We start from the raw sequence: 13,478 nt of genomic DNA, 5'->3' as shown, positions 1-13,478 counted from the left end.
CATAGCAGTAGCAATAAAATATATAAGGCATTATTATGGAATTATTGTTTAATTGTTGATGATGTCCATCTCTGGTCATTTATTTATCTTCTTTGTGGTTACACTCCCGCTGTTAGCTGAGTAACGGTCAGGATTCCTCTGGAAAGACACAATACATTAATTTACTTCAGTTTATAGCAAGAACAGCAAGGGGCTGTTCACAGAATCTGCAAAATTTCACCACAGTCCTATTACAAGTGGGCTTGATAAGCGCACTCCTGAACTGTGTTTTCTAAATTTCAGCATGCTACCATTTCAGCACATTAGCAGGCGCTCCCTCCAATATCATTTTGACCATCTCTGAGCATTTGTTACCAGCAATGAGTAAAATTTTCTAGCTGTTTTGTAGAACAACCAAAAGTAGCTTTTGGCTAGTTTTGACTACACATTTTAATTACAGAGTAACAAAGGCAAATTATAAATGTTAACGCATTGAACAGCACAAACAAGTCTCAAATATGGTTCATCTGTTCAAATAATCTGGTTTCTAAAAGGCACTCTAGTGTAAAATAGCTCTAACTTGTAAATCTGAACTGTTAGAGATGTCCAGTATGGTACTCCAGCTATATAACAGTAAAGAGAATATTACAAACAATTTGGGCTCAAGATCAATTCAGCTAATGACATTATGCAGTGCATCAATGCAACCCAACAGGTGCCTCTGAATGGCTACAATGCAGAGGCCACAATTTAGGTTTTAAATTTTTTCCAAGATGTTAAATTCAGCAAATAAACATTAATTGTGCATTAAAATGTAAAGAAATTGGTTCTATGTAGAGGATGTGTTCATATATAACCTCGTATCTCCAAAACAGTAACTTTACAGGAGAAGAAAAAAGCCTACTTTACTTTAAATGTAAGTCAATGGAACCAGAGGTTTTACCAAGCCATTTTGGGTCATTTGTTTTGTCCATTCATCATGAAATTTACACACAATGTAAAGGACAGCAGGTATTTTCAAATTATGTCAAAAACTGAATATAAGATATAAGATATAAGGTTTTCTTCTGACAGCAATGATATAAATATATATATATATATATATATATATATATATATATATATATATATATATATACACACACACACACACAGAGATGGGTGATATGACAATATCTTATAGGTTAACATCATATTTCTTGTTATTGTTTTTGCTTTTCTGAGCATATCATGAATATTGTCAGTACTTAAAACTGACAAACTGCATATTTCATTAAACTGAGAGCATAATTATTCCTCTTTAATTCGACTTAGTGCAGCACAGAATGTGAAATGCTGAATAATAACTATTGCGTTCATAGTTTTTGTTGGCAGTTGTTAAATGTGACATTTCTAGCACATTCTGTCTGTTTATTATATATAATATATTACATATTATATATAACATGTAATATTGTGATGTATCATGTATCATGTTCTTTTAAAGTATCATGATGTATTATTCTTTCTGTATCACCCACCAATACTTATATGCATACCTCAAAAAGTAAGGAGCCACGCGATGATGACCATTACCACCCACCCTGGAAAGAGGAACGTTTAGTTTTAATAAAACAGTCCTGCACTTCTACTGCTTCATCTCAATATTCGCACACACTAACAGAATGTAACGAGGCTCTCTCATGACAATGAGAAGAAGAGAAGACAAGTACTTTCATACTTTAATATACTCACCGTAGGCCACTGTGTGCTTGTGAGCGCCTGAGGACGATCCTAAAGGACAAAGAAAACAACAGTATGAACATCAGCACCTTTGAGAGCGTTTAAAAACAGAAATAATGAAAACAGGACTGCCTTTATACATCTAAAAGGCAGATTTATTAACTTTCTGCACCACTGCAAACTATGTTGGTGTTAAAAAGTGGCTGTTAGGAGCAACAGTATTTTGTACTGCCTCTGCTATTTTGCACTTATGGCTCATTACATATGCATATATATAGCAGTGACCCTCTCAAAGTGCAGTTTTATAATGTAACACCTACTTTTTATCAAGGCTGATAGATGCTGACTGTGTGCTGCTTAACACTTGTGAAAGGTTGTCTTAAGCTGTGCCCCCTATTTACTATGTATCCCACAATCCCACAATGCACCGCAATTAGTACTGCACAACCAATGTGCCCTCTGGGACAGAGGATACCCATGATGCACTGCATTGTTTGGTTTGACACACACAACTTCTCTGGGGAGGATTAGCGAGTCCAGCTACAGTGGCAGCATCTCCATAGAGCTCTGTTCAGACCTGCTACAGATGTAAGTCAGCTCTCCTCAGACTCGGCGGCTATAGTGACCGACTGCAGGACGTTTATAGTGTTTGTGTGATGAAACCTGCTGTCACACAGTAACGCGCAATATGATGTCTGAAATCGTTTACTACCATCACCAACTCTGTTCCCTATAACAGTGAACCAGATTTTCAAATATAGGGTATAGTGAGCCAGTTTCGGCTGCAAAGCTCTCCGTTTACCAGTCGGTCTACATCCCAACCCTCACCTGTGGTCATGAGCTGTGGGTAATGACCAAAAGACTCAGTGTGGGAAAACAAGCGGCAGAAATGAGCTTTCTTTGCAGGGTGGCGGGATACACTGTACTTAATAGGGTGAGGAGCTCGGCCATCCAGGAGGAGCTCAAAGTAGAGCTGCTACTCCTCCACATTGCGAGGAGCCAGTGAAGAGCCAGTTGAGGTGGTTCAGGCATCTAATCAGAATGCCCACTGGACGCCTCCTGGTGGGGGTTTACCAGGCACGGCCTACTGGGACGAGACCCCGGGGTCGTCCTAGGACCCGCTAGAGGGATTATATCTCCAAGTTGGACTGGGAGCAGCTCGGGGACCCCCGGAATGAGCTGAAAGGAAGTTGTGGGGGACAGGGTTGTCTGGGATTCTCTGCTCTCCCAACTGCTACCGCGACCCTATCTGGATTAAGTGGTTAATGATGATGATGATGATGATGATAGGGTATAGTGATTAGGAGACCATTTCAGACTCTGCCTTAGTTTTGGCACTAACATGGCTTCTTTGATGGTAAACACCTGTAAAGACCTGCCATGTCACATTATTCTTAATCAAATGAAGGAAATTTAAAACAATTAATAATAAAACAATTGATGTTTTTGGTTAAATTTACATTATTCCATTTTGAAAAACAATGCTTTAAATTGCTTTTTCCCTAATATTTTGGGTGTACTGTACAACACTATTAACCCCTTAAATGGCCAGGGCCCACTGGCAGGCCCTAAGTTTTTTTACACACTTCTATAACCTAAGAACAGCTCAGCCACTTTGCATTGAAGTCCCTGTTATTACAGAATAATAAGCCTTAGAATGTAATAAGCCTAGGATTTTAAGGGGATAAACTGGAAGTAAACTGCATAATAACTGAACAGTTTTCCAAACAACTGTTAAAAGCACATATTGAAACTCTTGGCTCTGCAGTCCCTGCTTTACTGAAGCTACTCGTTCGATATTTTTTAAGCGCTGTGGTTTGTGCTTCCATTTTTACAGACACATCAGCGTCATTCTTTGATATCGCCAAGTGAAAAACATGTATCTCCGTTTTTTCCGATAATCTGTCCCAAAGCCTTTTTGCTGACATTTCTGAACTCTTCTATCTGACACACAGTCCTTGTTGTTAGGAGTACATAATCCAGGGATTTTGTGTTAGCGAGCTAATGCGTTTAGCTCAGGCTTAAATGGATTAAGGCATGTAACCATTTAAGTGTCTGGCTGCAACAGCGTCCACTCCACAGCTAATTCGCTTTAAGCAGGCGTGACATCTGATTCTTCACCAAACCACAATCCTGAGAAAAATGCCAAGTGTGTTTTGCTTACAGGGTATTTTTTTCTTTTGAGGTTAATTTATAACATTTGTGTGGTTTTATGTGACACAATTCATTTTTACATGACCATTTTTACATGACTGAATGGGCGGGGCTGAACTGCTGTGGGCATATTATGTAGATATATGTAAATGAACAATGAATTCTAAAACAGGCTGTTATGGTTTCCATATGTTCCATATGTTTTGTACTGGGCGAATGGCACTTTCAGTGGTATTTTGAAACTTTAACAATAAGTGTGTTTTCATGCACGTAAAAATCCGATCATTATCTGATTTCAGCAGTTATCTGATTATTCAAGTGGTCATGTAAGCAGCACACTCTGATTTCTTAGATTGGATTAAGGCCTAGAAATCTGATTAAGAAATCTGAAAAAGTGAGCTGGATTTTAGCTCAGTAATCGTTTTCCAGTGCACATATACCCTTACTCTGATTTCTTTCATTTTGCAGTCTGCGCATGTGTGAAAACAGAGCGCAGTCCCAGAAATAGCAAGCAGCGTTTAACCCAGCACCTGCGAGAAGCCAAAAAAACACTGGGGGAAAAGCTGAAACCGAAAACATGCTTGACGAAATGAAGAAATTGAATATTATTCATCTTTTAGATCAGGGCCTCACAACCTTTTGCAGCTCCTGGCCCACATAGCCACAACATGGAGTTTTTTCCATTATCTGATCACCCAAGTGCATATAAAGGTGTTGAACATATTACTGACAAAATCAAATTTTCTGCAGTTATTGGATTATTAAGTGCATGTAAACACACTCAGTGTTCACATGTTACTTCGAACTGCCATATTTCAAAACAGTGAGGGAAATTCGGTTCCCTTTAAAGCAGCAGTACTCAGTTACAATATTCAAAGCAACAATACATAATTATCGTTGCAACAATAGGTAGTTTGCTTCCTTCTGTTTAGATGAACTCTATCCCACCTGAATTTAATTCAGAAGAAGTTTGGAACAAATCCAACAAATCAATAAGGGCTTGTTCCATCTCACTGAATTCAGTATAATTAATCAACTACAGTGGCCAACAGGGCCCTATTCATATTACAATTAAAAACACTTTGCAAACTCATAAACACACTGCAAACACACAAAAAAAACACTTTAATTAACATGACTGCACCTGAACTGCACTTCACAAACACACTGCAAACACAAAAAAAAAAAACACTTTAATTAACATGACTGCACCTGAACTGCATTTCGCAAACACACTGCAAATACAGAAACACTTTCAATGACATGACTGCACCTGAACTGCATTTCACAAACACACCGCAAATACAGAAAACACTCATCAGCATGACTACATTGGAGCTACATTTTACAAACACACTGCAAATACAGAAACACTTTCATTAACATGACTGCACCTGAACTGCATTTCACAAACACACCGCAAATACAGAAAACACTCATCAGCATGACTACATTGGAGCTACATTTTACAAACACACTGCAAATACAGAAACACTTTCATTAACATGACTGCACCTGAACTGCATTTCACAAACACACCGCAAATACAGAAAACACTCATCAGCATGACTACATTGGAGCTACATTTTACAAACACACTGCAAATACAGAAAACGCATGCAGCCTCAGAAACGCTGCAAAGCCAGTCACAACACAACGGAAGTGAGTCACAACACAGCGGAAATGTCTCTGGAAGACTCGAAGAGGATGGAATATCTATGAAGTAGAGAAGACCAGACTCTCAGACACTCACATCTCAAGTTCATGGTTAACCTGGCTGGCTAGTTAGACTCTACAGCTAACTCCCATCATGATAGAGTGATACTAATAATCTGCTCAAATAAACGTTAACTTACTTTTACCGGTTAATGTTTGTGCTGTATATATATGTTGTGACTGGCTTATCAGCGTTTCTGAAGTTGTATATGTTGTATTTGCAGCGTGTTTGTTAAACGTAGCATCGTGTTGCCATTTTGATGAGTGTTTTCTGAGTTTTCATCTTGTTTTTTATTCAAGGGTTCTTTAGTGAAGGTAATGGTTCTTCTTAGAACCGTAAGTTCTGTATAGAACCATTTTCACGCTTGAATGGTTCTCTGCATTGTGAAATGGTTCTTCAGATCGATGGAGAATGTGTTGCATATGGTTTTTAAAACGGTTCTATATAGCACCAAAAAGCGTTCTTCTACTGTTATGATGTCAAGCTTGTAACAATAGCAGAAACATTTTTGGTGCTATAGAACCATATACAACACATTCTCCTTCAATCTAAAGAACCTTTTCACCATGCAAAGAACCCTTCAATATAGAACGTATTATTCTAAACAGAACCATTCCCTTACCACAGAACCCTCTTTTTTTTAAGAATGTAGTCCTGATGCCAAGCAGAACTCTTTCTGCCCAAACACTCCTCCACCAATCGACGAACTGCTTGAATTTGGACGCCCTACTGTCCAATCACAGCGCAGGAGCCCCAAAACACGGGCTGCGTCTCAAATGGCTCTCCGCTCCCTAAGTAGTGCACTAAATAGCGCCTAAAAGAGTGGCTCCTGCACTCAAATAGGGCATAATATGTCTAATAAAGAGCCATTTGGGATTCAGCCACATGTACCCGATCTCAAACAGGACATATAGCGCATCTTTCTGGAGGAGACGTCAATATTTTATGACTCGCGTGGTGCACTATATAGGGAGCAGGCAGCCATTTGCGATTTGCTCGAAGTTTCGCAGTGCCATGTGCAGTGTTGTTTACATCTGTCAATTGGGAACACTGAGCTCTAACTGCCATCCAGCAAGAAAACTGGGGATATTCGAGCTGATTTAACTAACTTCTTGATATTTTCGTGTAAACCGTGCTGGGAATGATTCCTCATCTCGTCCTCTGCTCGCTTTTTTTGCATATAGTGTTATGTAAGACCCGTTTTGTGGGGCCTACGCACATTTCAGATACTTTCAAACACCTGGTTTTACGACGAAACGGACAAGATTTTATTCCTTTTTGTGTGGATTACTGTGTTTTCTGGGGATTATCTCAGCCGTGGTGGATTAGCAGACTTTTCACGGCGTAATACGTTTAATAAGGTAAGCTAAGCGCTGTGGGGGTTTTGTTGTGACCTATTTGCTTTTTGACTTGCTTTAGCAGAAGCGAGTGTTTGTGCAGACCTGCACCTGTTTAACGTTATATCTATCTGCATCTGAGCATGCCAGGAGCTCAGGGTTGCCAGATTGCTTCTGTAGTTTCCAGCCAAAAAAGTTCAAAATCCGCCAAAAAATCTGCTCATAATCCCGTGCAGCCAGAAAGGCAAATGAATAGTAATAATACTGCAAGCATAACTACGGAGCCCTGCTGGTGACATCATGTGTAAATAAAAATAACGCGTGGCCACGGCTTAGTAAGGTGTGGGAATGAGATCATTAAGCCTTGACCACAGCTTAATAAGGCATGATCTCGTTCCCAAGCCTTACTCAGTGTTGCAGTTTTCTGATAGACCACAACTCTGTACAGTCAGTAATGCATTGCATCAATAATAAACTGGATATATTAACCGCTGATGTCTATAGTGAACCATACAACGGCCTCCTCTCAACAGAAGTGGCTAAAATGTATGTCAGTATCAAGTGTTGATAACTGATTGGACGTGGGGAGAAGTATGCAAATTTCATTATTGAGTAATGCAGTTTATTAATTTAAATATTAAATACCTGCCAAAATAGTCACAAAGCAGCCCAAATTTTGTCAACCCACCAAAAACCCTGGGAATCTGCCCAATCTGGCAACCCTGCAGGACCTTGGCAGTGCTAGAGCTGGGAGTCGGTCCAGAAAGTATCGATTCAAGAATCGAGAGTCAACTCCAAAGTTTTAGACTTTTAGACGCAGTACAGTGAGCGAGATATTCTGTTGTGAATGACTATGAAGTCTGTATTAAAAATGCAGGGCATCGATAGTCCTGCTGTATTTGACCTCAAATAAAGCGGAAAACATAATAAATAAATGTGCAATTTGTAATGAAAACTGGCTTAAAATAAACAACAGTGCCAGTGCCAAAACATCGCCCACCTGAAGGAGCTGACAGAGGAGGAGCAGGTACAGCTTAGCCGTTCATTTCATCATATAACAAATTAAATCACTTAAATAGGAACTTTAGTGAAACAGTGCTAAACAGCTGCGCTGTGTCTTCACCTCTGTTAAATATAGTCATTAGAAAGTGCAGTTCAGTGAGGGTTGTGGTTGTAGTTTACTGTCTTCCTTCATTTCACCACCAAACTGCAGCTGCACCGATGAATCTGCATCCATTTGCTGATTCTGAAGCCCCTTTGTGAAGGGGGGCTTCACAGTTTCAGGAGCTGTTAGTCTGCTTGTGCATAAGACACATTAAACAGTATCCGCTACGTTTATTTTATAAAACAAATAAAATATGATTATAACTTTTTTTTTTTCAGGTGGAAACTATAGAAGCAGTCTGGCAACCCTGAGCTCCTGGCATGCTCAGATGCTGAGATATAATAAAACATAAAATGTGGCCTGTGGAAAAGTTTGTATTTAATTTTTTCCCAATTTGTTAAATACAACAAATAAACAGTAGTTGTGCACTGAAAAATGCAGAAGTGTGTTGACTGTAGAGGATGTGGTCACTTATTTTCACTTAAAAAGTAAATGGAAAGTGTCATTTGACCAGGGCTACCAAAACTTTTGCATACGGCATCCCCAACCACAGCATTCCTGAGGCCTGCTGTGAGCTTTTATATTGTGTCCTGCAGCCTTTCTCAGTTATTCAACATATTTTGATGGCATTCCGTAACATAGCACAGCTCAACCAACTCACTTTGTGGTTTGGTTAAGCCAGGGTTCAGCAACATGCAGCTCCGGAGCCACATGTGGCTCTTTTACTGCCCTGTTGAGGCTCCACAGCAGAATTAGACTTAAAGTAAAAATAAAAAAAACCCTCCTTTGCAGTAAAATAAAGCTCTGCTGATCATTCAACACAGTTTTTAAATGAAATGGGCTTAAACGCTGGAGTTACTGTAGAACTGCTAATTCACCCTTTAACCCTGAAGACTGGGGTGCAGACTGCTGGTCACCATAGCAACGCAGACAAGAATCTCGCACAGCTAACGAAGAGACAGATAATTTGGAGACGACTTATTTGCGTTTATAATCACTCCAGCTGGTTTCCTGATACGTTTAATCTGCAGTGAGAAACTGTCAAACACTAAAAAGTCGCAAAGCTGAAGTCGCTTCTCATTCGCCAACTTAATGCTCGAATTTTCCCATTCCACCTTAAATGGCACAGCATTCTAGGCACCATTTAAGGTGGAACAGGAAAATTCGAACAAGAAGCTGGCGAATGAGAAGCGACTTCAGCCTCGTAAAACGTTGAACGTTGAGAGACAGTTTACAATAAACTTAACATTTACGCTGTCGACCCCTGGGTTAAGCAACAGAACGCTTGAGGATGTGTGTTATCGCGAATAACATCGTGGCTGTGATTTGGTCGCAGATCATCACAGCCTTTATGTTATTCACCAGAACAGATGGCCTCGAGTGTTCAATTGCTTTTATACAACAGTTTTTACAAAAAAAGAACAAAATAAATCAAATAGAAAAATAAAAAATAAATCAAAGAAGCCCTGAATTTCATACTGGATGTGCTTTAATACTGACAATAAACCCATTTCCACCAAAATGTAGTTTTACAATAAACTTTTGCTGAACTTTACCCTCTTATTACCCTCCTCGCCTACAGAGCAGCGCTAGTAGCTGTTAATGAAGTAATGTTCTTTATTTGAGGGTCCCATTTCATAGAGAAGATTTCAACCATCACCTCTTGTAACTAAGTAAGGGGCAAGAAGACACTCAAAAACAAGGGGTAGGGGTAAAGATAAGAAATGGGATTGGGCCTTTGATGCGCGTCTGCAGTTACACTTTTCTTCAGAGTCTGGCCAAACAGACTGCAGGTCATATGTCATCTTAAAGCCATCCATTATATTAATTTCTCATTTTGTATAAGAACAACTACAAAACAGCCAAGGAATGTGTGCATAAAGCTTGCTGTCAGCGGAGTGACAGTTTTGGCGTGAAAAAGCCAAGCAATTATCACAAATATCAGCACGGTTAGAACCAATCAGACTGTAACGTCGGGACTAACTGTTGTATGATATGTAATAAATGAGCATGTAGATTATTCCTCATTAGATATAGCAGTGGCTCTACACCGACCGCCCTCCTTACCCGAACGGGACCCTGCTTCCGCTCCGTCTGGACCTGCAACAACATACACACATTAAAGTCATTAAACTAGTGAACATTTGAGCCGTTTACCAACTAAGCATTAGTTTTAAACGGCCCGTATCCTACATTCTTCTTTATTTTATCTTTTTCCTTGTGCTCCACTTATAACATTTTTTGTGTGGTTTTATGCAGTGTGTGAAACAGCCCTCTGTATTTGGGGGGTCCCATCTTGGCTGGCTACTCCAATCAGTAGGTTAATTTTGGCCAGACTGCATGGACAGTATGGCAATTTTATTAATTACTTGTTTACTCCTGGTATTCATAGCTGCATTTAAGATACATTAAGGCCTGTACAGGAGAAACCATGACTGTTCTAAGCTTACAGGCAATCAGAAGACTTCCTGTGTATGTGTGGTGGTGTTAAACAAGCAGAGTTACGGTTGTTCTTCAATTAGCGCATCCTTTGACAACCCTGACCGCATTTCTGAGGCGTTGGCTATAGAAGTCTCTCAGCTGACATGTATCACGCTATCAGGTACACAGATTTAATCTCTGACAGTCTGACTGGCGTTATGTGAAAACAACAACAACCCCCCTCCCAACTGATTTAACAACAGTGGCTGCTTTGCTTCAAGCTGCTGGAACTACTTTTACTGGCGGAAGAATATTAATCCCTTTGAATGTCCATGGCCAAAAGTTATATTACACACTTCTATAACCTAAGAATAGTGTAGGTACTGAATAATAATCCTTAGTTTGTAATACGTCTGGGATTTTAGGGGGTTAAACATATTTGATACAATGTTCAGGGCTCAATGTTCATAACACTCGAGAAAGCGTTAATATCTGTTATGTCCAAATCACAGCTATAATGCTGTTTACTGTAACACACTTGTGTTTTGTTATGAATCTTGGCAGTACAGTCAGACTTTCTGTATTGGCCAGGATTCAATGATCAGAGAAAAGCAGCCTCTACACATCGCTGTGACTTTACTTTCAAGCTAATAATCATAACAGGATGTATCAGGATGCATTGAGACCAGGGCTGAACGATACATCATGTGGTGATCATTATAATTATCCTGGCCTGCAGTACTGATATTGCAGAAGGCAGCAATATGCAAATAAGCCTCCAAATATTTTCGATTGTGTACTGTAAGTAGAGATGAAATCATACCACTTTCCTTTCCGATACTAATACTAAAATTCTGAGTGTCGGCCGATATAGATCTAATATTTTTTCTCACAAATTGACTCAGCTCTTAAATGAACCGTTTCCAAGTGGAGCACTTCACTACTGCACTGAAATGACTCAAACACTCCGCTGCCCCGCAGGAAGAACTGCTCTTAATTTTCACATATTCGGTGGAATATTTATTTGGAATATTCTAATATTCTGTAAGAATAAGAAAAGCTTAAGACAGGTTTCACTTCAATACCTGAATGGATAGAAATATTATTATTATTATTATTATTATTAGATAATATTGCACTTACACTATTCTTGCTGCATTTCGTTTTTAGCATTGTGTCTTTAATCTGTATTTATTTTTACTGACCTCATTTCTGTTTGTTTTCATTTTTTTAGGATATTTTAATTTGAATTAGCACTTTGTCCTTAGTTTCCTATTTATTTATTTTTTGCTTTTGTTTTTTATTTGCACTTAAATTGCCCTTGTGTATGAAATGTGCTATACAAATAAACTTGCCTGGCTTTTCCGTACTAATTCTATTCTTAGTGTTGTTTTGTTGTTGTTGTTGTTGTTACTACTAACTAATATTATTGTTGATATTACAAGTATTGTAATTATTGTTATTATGCATTGTTGAATATATTCTTATTATTTATGTTGCTTTATAAAACTTCATTGAAATTCTATAAGGTAATGAAAAAATAACTTGTTGGCAACTTCCAGCAATATCAGTATCACAAAGGCAGATATTCCAATGAAAATATATTTTCGCAAAAAAACAATATGTTGTGCAGCCTCAGTAGAGTCACAATGAGAAAATACAAAACAAGTAATGCAAACAAAAAGCAAACTCACAGGAGCACTGCAGCTTCTCATCAAACTGCAACATAAAAGAGAGACAGTCATACAAACATACAGAAAACAAGAAAGCCAGCTGTATGAAGCAACACATTGAGTTACTAAAGTTGAAGGGGAATTCCACAGCTTTTCCAAAATTTCTACAAAATTTAACAGTTAAGATGTAAACAGACTGAAAAAGTCTTTTGGAGTGGCCTGACGTGAAATGCTTAATTCTGGAGAAACGTACCGAGTCAGAATTGTTCACAGTGGTGGTGATAGGAACCAGACGTCCACCTCTAAAAGCTCCCTCACAGAAAGTTATTTTATATCAAAAATAGAATGAATCTATTGAACTCTCTCATCATTAGACCTCATGTAGTAAATTCAATAAATAGTAAATAGTATTGTTTTTACAATGACTTTAATACTCAAATCTATTAAACTTTATTATTAGACTTCACAATATCAAGCCAACAGATATTTACTCCCTATACACTACAAGGTTTACTTTGGTAAAAAGTGAAGTAATTTATTTAATAATGATTGTAGTAGTCCAATAAATCTTATATAAAATACATTTTACAAGAAATGGTTATGAATATACTGCCTGATGTCTGAGCTGTTATTTTACGATAGTTTTGAGAAGGTTTTGGCCTAAAACCTATTTTTAAAATCCGTTCAAAGCAGAGAGGCACATGCAGGGTGTTGTGAGGCAAAATAGTCCACAAAGAAAACTTATTTTGTCAGACTTTCCACTATTTTCCCATCATCAACATTACATATAAAAACTCAGAAGAAGTGTGCAGGACAGTAAAAAAAAAAGTCTGTAAGTTTCTCTACAATGAACCTTTTCACTTCAAACCCCTCTGAATTACTTTTTTTTACATCTTAACCACTGAATTATGCACTGAAATGATTATTTTTATTGAAATCTGTGGAATTCAACTTTAATTTCATGTCTGTAGTCACCACAACATGCAAACTAACTATACTAGCCATGAATTACATACATCACTGGCGGGGCAGTTAAGCTGGAATTTCAGCGCGTCAGGGCAGGTGTTCATGAAGAGTGTTCCTGGGGTGGCCGAGGTGACTGGAGGAATAAAGCCTTCAGTGGAGGCCACGACCATGTCCTGATGAAGGGATAAAAAGAGAAAACAATGGCAACAAGGGAGAAAAGAGGGCAAAGATGAGAAATGTAGACAAAGCTATTTATAATATCAGTGGATTTAAAGGAGCTTTCCATGCAAAGACTGTTGCGATTAACTTGTATGATATTCAGTATGTATTACGATGTGGAAAACAAACAAGCTAGCTGTGTTTGCACTGCAGCTATGAGGCTAATGTAGCTAAAGTAATGGAAG

The sequence above is a fragment of the Colossoma macropomum genome, unplaced genomic scaffold (genome assembly GCF_904425465.1).
Source record: "Colossoma macropomum unplaced genomic scaffold, Colossoma_macropomum, whole genome shotgun sequence".
Classification (NCBI taxonomy): Eukaryota; Metazoa; Chordata; class Actinopteri; order Characiformes; family Serrasalmidae; genus Colossoma; species Colossoma macropomum.
Note: the sequence above shows the minus strand (reverse complement) of the source record.